Genomic DNA, 7044 nt, shown 5'->3' with positions numbered 1-7044 from the left:
CCACTAAAATGAGAAACAAAAATTAGTAAAATAAAAAATACTCTCCCAAGAGATATGATAACTGAATGCAATATACCATCCTGAATTGAATCCTGACTAGAATTTACTTACTTTTCATTTTTGCTATTAGTGAGACAGTTGGTGAAATCTAAATATAGTTCAGACTAGATAATAGTGTTGTATTGATGGTAAGATCTGGATTTTGATTATTATGTAAGAATGTTCTCATTGTTAAAAAACATTCACTGAAGAATTTATCAGTAAAGGAACATCATATCTTCAGCCTATGCTCAAACAGTTTAGAAAAAAAGAGTATGTATATACAAAGAAACGGCAGGGTAAAACAAACATGGGCAAATGTTGGCATATGGAGATTCTGGGTGAAGGTATGTGACAATTCTTTATATCATCTTTGTAACTTTTCTGTAAATCTGAAATTATTTCAAAATAAAAATTAAAAAACAAACTAAGGAAAAATAAAAACAAATCATGCAAACTTAGGGACTGAGTTCAGCGCTACCTTTTCCAGGAAGGCACTTCACGCAGTCTGCCTTATGGTAAGGTAATACACACTATGATTTCCTTGAATTTCTCTTCCGCTCGGATTTACTCAAAGCCTCTTCCCTCTTTCTCCTCTAGAGGCAGCATCACAGGGGAGGATGCTCGTGAACTTCTGAACTCACAAACCTGGATCCAAATGCTGCCCCTGTCACTACCCAGCGGTGGGAACATGGTCATTATCACCACTATTGATATCAGATTTTTCATCTGTACAATGGTTACAACAAAATATATTGCATACAATTGTCATGAGAAACATATAGCAATGCATACCATAAGTTCTGAACTAGAAAGAGCTCTGTAAATGTTAATTCCCCTTTTTTCTTGAATCAGTCTTTCAACATCCTCAGGAAATAGGTAAAACTTTGATCCCAATTCTCAGATAATTTCTTTAGAGTTTATCACCATAACTAATATTGACAATTTACAATGTACTGTACAGTGCTTGATACACAGTAACCCCTTAGTGAATATTCATGGGGCAACACTTGCCCTCACCTTTTCTCACCTGACCATTCCAGCATCTCTGTGGCGTAGAAGGGGGCCTACTATTATCTTCTTTTTTACAGGTTTGGAAATGGAGGCTCTAGAGAGTTGAATGACATGCTTTTTTTTTTTTCTAGGATACGTGGCTGATAACTGGTAAAGTTTGGCAGTAAATTCTATTAAGTATTGCAAAGCAGTTTACCATTGCACTTACAGCCAAACTAGTACATTGCAAATAAATCTTACATCACTCACTGGATCTCCATGCTTAATCTATTCCGTGAGCTAAAGCTATGGAACATCTACTTTGAGCCAGAGAAGAGAGGAGAAACTCTGAATTAGAGCCACATTTATATTAGAGTCTATTTACTGTTTACTAGACTCTTTACTCTTAGAGTCTAATTTACTGCCCACAGCTCTCTTTTCTCAAGCTAAATGCCCTTTTAATGGCTGTAGCTGCCCTCACCCCCAGAACTACATTTCTGTCTCCTGTGGGTGTCTGGGCATTTGCAGGGCTGGGATCCTCTAGGTGCTCTCTAAATGCATCCGCATGCTTGGGATGAGGCGCAGCCACACTTATGACTTAGAAGCTGGACCATATCAGCTGGGTCAGCAGCATTCCAAGTAACTGAAGACCCTTTAATGAAAGGAAGCAAGACAGACAACTTAATTTAACAGAAAAAACAGACAAACCTAATTTGGGAGGGCAGTGGCTGCCAGAGCTGCTGAAAGCGAGATATATTATTTTGCCATTCTGGAAGCTTTAGCAACTTAGAAATCTAACATCCCGAGCCTGAACATACCTTAGTTTCCGCGATAGACTATCCTAGACTTACATATGCATTTGAATAGTTCGGATAAGATGGCTGTCCAAACTGTTCATTTAGTGACATTTACTTAGTAGGAAAAATCAGATCTCTTTGGCAAATTAAACGTGACATAATTGTACCCAAACCCTACGTTTCAGATCCCTCTATTCATATCTAGTTTTCCACTGTTGCGTCCTATTCCAGAGCCCGTTTTCCCTTGTTTTCAATACTCCCAACGTACTATCTTGCAATGTGCGTTTATTACACGAATGAATGAAATGGTTTTAAAAAATCCCAATGAGTGATATTAGGAAGAGGCACCAAGGGTTCACAAATTTATTTTTGTGAATTCTGTAAAAAATGTCATCCAGTGTCTTCAGCATTAAAGGAAATTACCCCACAGCAGCAGCCCCATTGCCTTTTTTATTAATCAGTAGCCAGAATGGGGACTAGGCGGCCGGGATTCTCCATCTCGCCGCTCCTGGGCGCCAGGTGCGGCTCAGATAAGCGCAGCCGGGTAGGAGTTTAAGGACGGCAAACTTTCCCCCTTCTGAGGGAGGAGCCCGGGAGACGACCCGCTGACGTGCGAGGGTGCAGCCTCCGATGTAGTACCAGGGAGGGCGAGGGTTCCTATGTCTGTCTGGAGCGCAGAGGGGTGGACTGCAAAAAGGTAGGAGGCAAAGCCAGCTCGAGTTTGCCCCGGTCCGTAGCTGGAGGGAACATCTGCCCAAGTGTCGCCTCGCCCGAGAACTCTCATGCCCTCTCCAAGGCCGAGACCCCTCCTTCTACCCTCGCACAGGCCCTTCGTGGCTTCCAGCACCGCTGAGCGCTCGGGGTACCAGCGACATTCTCCAGCCAGGACGGACTTCGAGGGGGCGGGGCTCGGCAGGACGGGGCGGGGACAAGCCCTCCCCGGGCCCGCCCCTTGGCAGTGTTGCGCGGTGATTGGACGCTTCGGAAGGCCGCCTTCCGGGCCGTCCCGGGGAGTGACTGGCAGTCAGCGGTTGCTCCCCGGCGAGCCAGGTGCGGAGTGCGAAGCCCAAGGCCCAGAGGGGTGGGGACTTCGGGCTGCAGCGCCGCCAGGTGGGATTGCCCGCTGAGATTCGGCGCCCCGGAGCGCGGCAAGCTTAAGTTTTCTGGTGCCGGCGAGGCGTCTTGCTGAGCTCGCTGTAGTGCCGAGAGCATTTGGGAAACTAACTTCTCGCCCCCACTCCCTGCTCCCGACTTTCGGGTAGAAAAGCAGTTGCCGAGTTGTTTTATTTCCTCCCCCATCGGACTCTGTAAAAATAGCCGTGCGCCGGGGCGGCAGAGCCCATCTCTGCCGCACCGCTGCCCCGGGTCGGGTGTGGACCTAAAAATACCCCGCGGTCCCGACCCTGCGCTGGGGGTGCGGGCGGGTCCGGCCGGGCCGCAGAGGGCGTCTGGAGACCGGAGAAACGGCGGCCGCCTGGCCCCCTCGCCTCGGCCGGGGCTGTCCCTTTAAATCCTGGAGGAGGGAGAGAGAAAAAAGGAAAGAAAGAGAAAAGACGCGGAGCCCCGAGCGGCTGGTGGCGGTGTCCGGCCCCCTCACTCCGCCTCCGCGCCGGGTCCTGACTCCCGCCCGCCTCCTCCGCCGGTCCCTGGCGCCCCCCGCCGCGCCGCCCACTCGCCACAGTTACTGTCAAAATAGAAATTAGCGGAGCCGGGCGGGGGCTGTGGCGCAGCAAGTGCATGTGCGGCGGGGCGGGGAGGGGGCGGACGCGAGCGACAGGAGACCGCAGACATCCGGGCCCTTTAGCCCTGTGCGCCCCCCGAGCCGGCGGCGCTGGCGCGGGGCGCGGGGCGCGGGGCTGACAGCCGCGGCGCGGGAGGCGGGGCGCGGGGAGGGCGGAGGCGCGGCGCGGGGAGGGAGGAGCTGCCCGCGCGCCCGCTGCTGCCGCTCCGCTCCATACCCGCCGGCGCAGCCCCGCCACGAGACTCTGACAGCGGCGCGGCCGGCGAGGCTCGGGCGCCCGGGGACCAGCGGACCCCGGCGGAGAAGGACGCCAGGACCGCGGCCCGGCGCCAAGTGCGGGAGGCGCGCGGGGCCGGCGGCGCGCGGAGGTGAGCGGCTTCGCGCGCCGGGCTCGGGCGCCGGCTGCCGGGTTCGCGGTCTCCCCAGCACCCCGGCAGCCGAGGCGGGTCGGGAGGTCGTGGGGCGCCGGGAGGGTGGCTCTGCCTGGGCCACGCCGGAAAGCTATCGCTGGGGTCGTTGCTAGGAGGCCGGCGGTCCGCGCGCCCCGGGGCGCAGGCGGGGGCAGGGGCGCCCTCTGCGCGGTGGGCAGGAGGCGGGGGGCTGCGGTGGCTATTCAGGGGCTCCGTGCGGCAGCCATGCAACGGGGGAGGCGGGAGAAGGGAGGGAGGGAAGGAGGGAGGGGAGAGCCAGCCGAGAGCGAGCCAGCGAGCGGGCGCCGCGCCTCCTGGCTGGCACCGCGGCCCGGAGCGAAGTGGCGCGCGGGGCTGGAAAGGAACTTATGCGGGCGCGTGCGGCCCAGGACTCGGCGACGCCTCCGGGCCCGAGCGGGGCGGGCCCGTCGGCAGCTACAGGTGGTTTGTGCCAAAAGTTTTACCGCACTTCTGCCTGGAAGGCGCGGGAGCGTTTTGGTGAGTGACGTTTTCCTGGGACTTTGGCAGTCGCACTTTGCGCTGTCTTTTCTTGAAAATTGGAAAATGAGCTGGAAAAGCTGGGATCCCGCACCTCGCGATGAGATCTGAGCACCGAGTACGGTCCTTGTCTGAAGTCTCGCTCATGTGGGACTCAAAGATCCTTGCTGCTGTCAAATCGGGAAGCTGGGGGAAATGGGCGCACGCACACAGTTCCTCCAAGCCTCGGACAAGTGATGCTGAGCCCGACCCGGTACCTGTGGCCGCGCGGGGTAGTGCGAGGTCTGTTCCCAGCGACACACACAGGAACTGCGTGCGTCTTCGCTCAAGGTGTGCACGTCTCTTGTTCCGTTGAAAGCGAATTGTCTCTGGCCACTGTGCTGCTTTGTTTTTCCGGTTGCTTGTCTGGTTTTACTAGGATGAAGGCCAGGAGGAGCCAAAGAAAAGCGAAGCGGCAGCTCCCGTTATCTTTGCAATCTGCAAAACTGTGGAGTCTGGTACCCAACCTTCTGCAGGACGGGCGCAAGGCCGAGGGGAGCTGGGGGTGGGTGGGGTGCGCTGCCTGTATGGGAAGCCTCGCCGGACCATGCGCAAGGCTAGAGCTGGAGTTTCTGGTGCTTCTAGGACAGAAAGAGGAGTGGGAGTGGTAAGGGAAGACCCCGTAAAGGAGGAAGATATACTGTGCCCAGTCCTGGGAGGGAGGCTCCGAGAAGTCCGGTGGCTTGGCCCTGTTCCTCGTAGGCGGGGTTGAGGAATCCAGGGCAGCGAGGTAGAAACACCTCGGTAGGTCGTCCTGGGCTGAAAGAAATCATTATTCCCAGAGCGGGGCCGATACCCGGGTGTTGACTAGGTACAAAACTGCGTGAGAGGTGGAAACTCTCAGTCCTTCATTCTCCTTGGTCTGGGGTCTCCCGCTCCCTGCCCCCTGCCCCCTGCCCCCACAAGTACATGAGCAAAAAGCATGCTCTTTGCTTTATAGAAGGTCACAGGATTTTGAAGTTGAAAGAGACCCTAGAGATATTAGGAGCACTCATTTTACAGATGAGCAAACTCAGGCCCAAGGAAGGAAAGTGACCTGCTACAGTGGCTAGAGGCCCAGTGAGACTAGAAATGACATCAGCCTTCCAGGCAAGGGTGGAGAGACTTCCCTGGGCAAGGCCTGGTAGGGCTTGAGATCAGAAATGCCACCCCCACACCCCAAGCCTATCATGGCCTCTTTATCTGGTAGTTTCTAAATCCATGCTTGACAGCAAATGTGGTATATTTCCTGTCCCCTGTCCTTGGCTTAAAAAAAGCAGGACTGTCACTGCAAAGTCCAGTCTGACACTATCCCAACTTTTCCTGCTCCCTCATTATCCCAAATTCCTCAAGCTCCTTTTGTAACATAATGCAGCTTGATTAGCCAAGAAGAATTTGCAGCTTTTTTTCACTGAAGCACCCACTTTCCATAGGATGCCAGAACGCTGTTTTCCTAGTAATTAGATTTTACAGATATTTTTGAAAGGGAGCCCAATTTTGGATCAATTACACTTGGACACAAATGCTGTGCTGTTGTGGATACCAAATGAGAAAGATGAGCAATTATCTGGGGGTGTTGGAATAAATGTTGTTGTGAGTATTTGACACAATCATTAAACATCAATGAGTGGGTTTTCAGTAAATGTTTTTTACTCTGTATTTTATTGAGCAAACAAAGTGTCTAAATTAAAAAGAACTACGAGTTGGCCACTTCGATTTTAGCCACTTATTTTGTACCAGTGTATATGAGTAGGAAGGAATTGCATGATAAACAGAGTGATTGTTATGTGAACGTTTTCCTCCCAAACCATGATACTCTACGGCGATGCTAGATTTCAGTCTATAATGTCATATACACTCCAGTAGAATTTTATTAAAATAAGTCGGACGCAATATGTGTCAATCTGTATTAGTCAGAAGTGACTTGCAAGAGAGAATATTTTGTAAGTTTGATTGCTTTCAAGGACACAGAGTATCAAGAATTCAAGGCTAGTGCAGAGTTGCTGGGTATAATTCTTCTGCTCTCATGAACAGATAAAAATCAGTGTCCCCTACTCCACATCTCCTGTGTTTAGCGGTCCTACAGAAGAAATCAAGATCTGATATGCTGATGATAATACGGTGTTACGATGCCTTTCACTTTTATTGCATGCTAATCTCATCAGCATTCCCACGAGATAGATAGTTCAGCTATTTGTTCAAATTACAGAGGGAGAAACTGAGGCAGAGAGACAGGGAAAGTATTATTCCTATAACTTTTCCCACTGAATTAACATTCTCAGCACGCAGCTTGGGCTTCCTGGGCTGACCAGGTATAAGAGACCCCCTAGTAATATTACCAGCCCCTCACCCCTCTCCAGCAGGGTTGGTGTGAAGGGGGTATGAAGGAGTGGTGGGGTTGTAGTTACAGTTCACTGGGGGCTGTCACCAGGGCATTTTTGTTCCCTGCCCCCCTGCCGAGGGTGGGCAGTTGTCCTCCCTCTCATAGCAGGCTGTGGGAACTTGGGCGCGGAAGGACCAGCTGGCTGAGGCTGGGGCGGGGGTGTGG

Source organism: Papio anubis, chromosome 19 (assembly GCF_008728515.1).
Source record: "Papio anubis isolate 15944 chromosome 19, Panubis1.0, whole genome shotgun sequence".
Classification (NCBI taxonomy): Eukaryota; Metazoa; Chordata; class Mammalia; order Primates; family Cercopithecidae; genus Papio; species Papio anubis.
The sequence above is the reverse complement of the archived record's forward strand: the minus strand, read 5'-3'. Positions refer to the sequence as shown.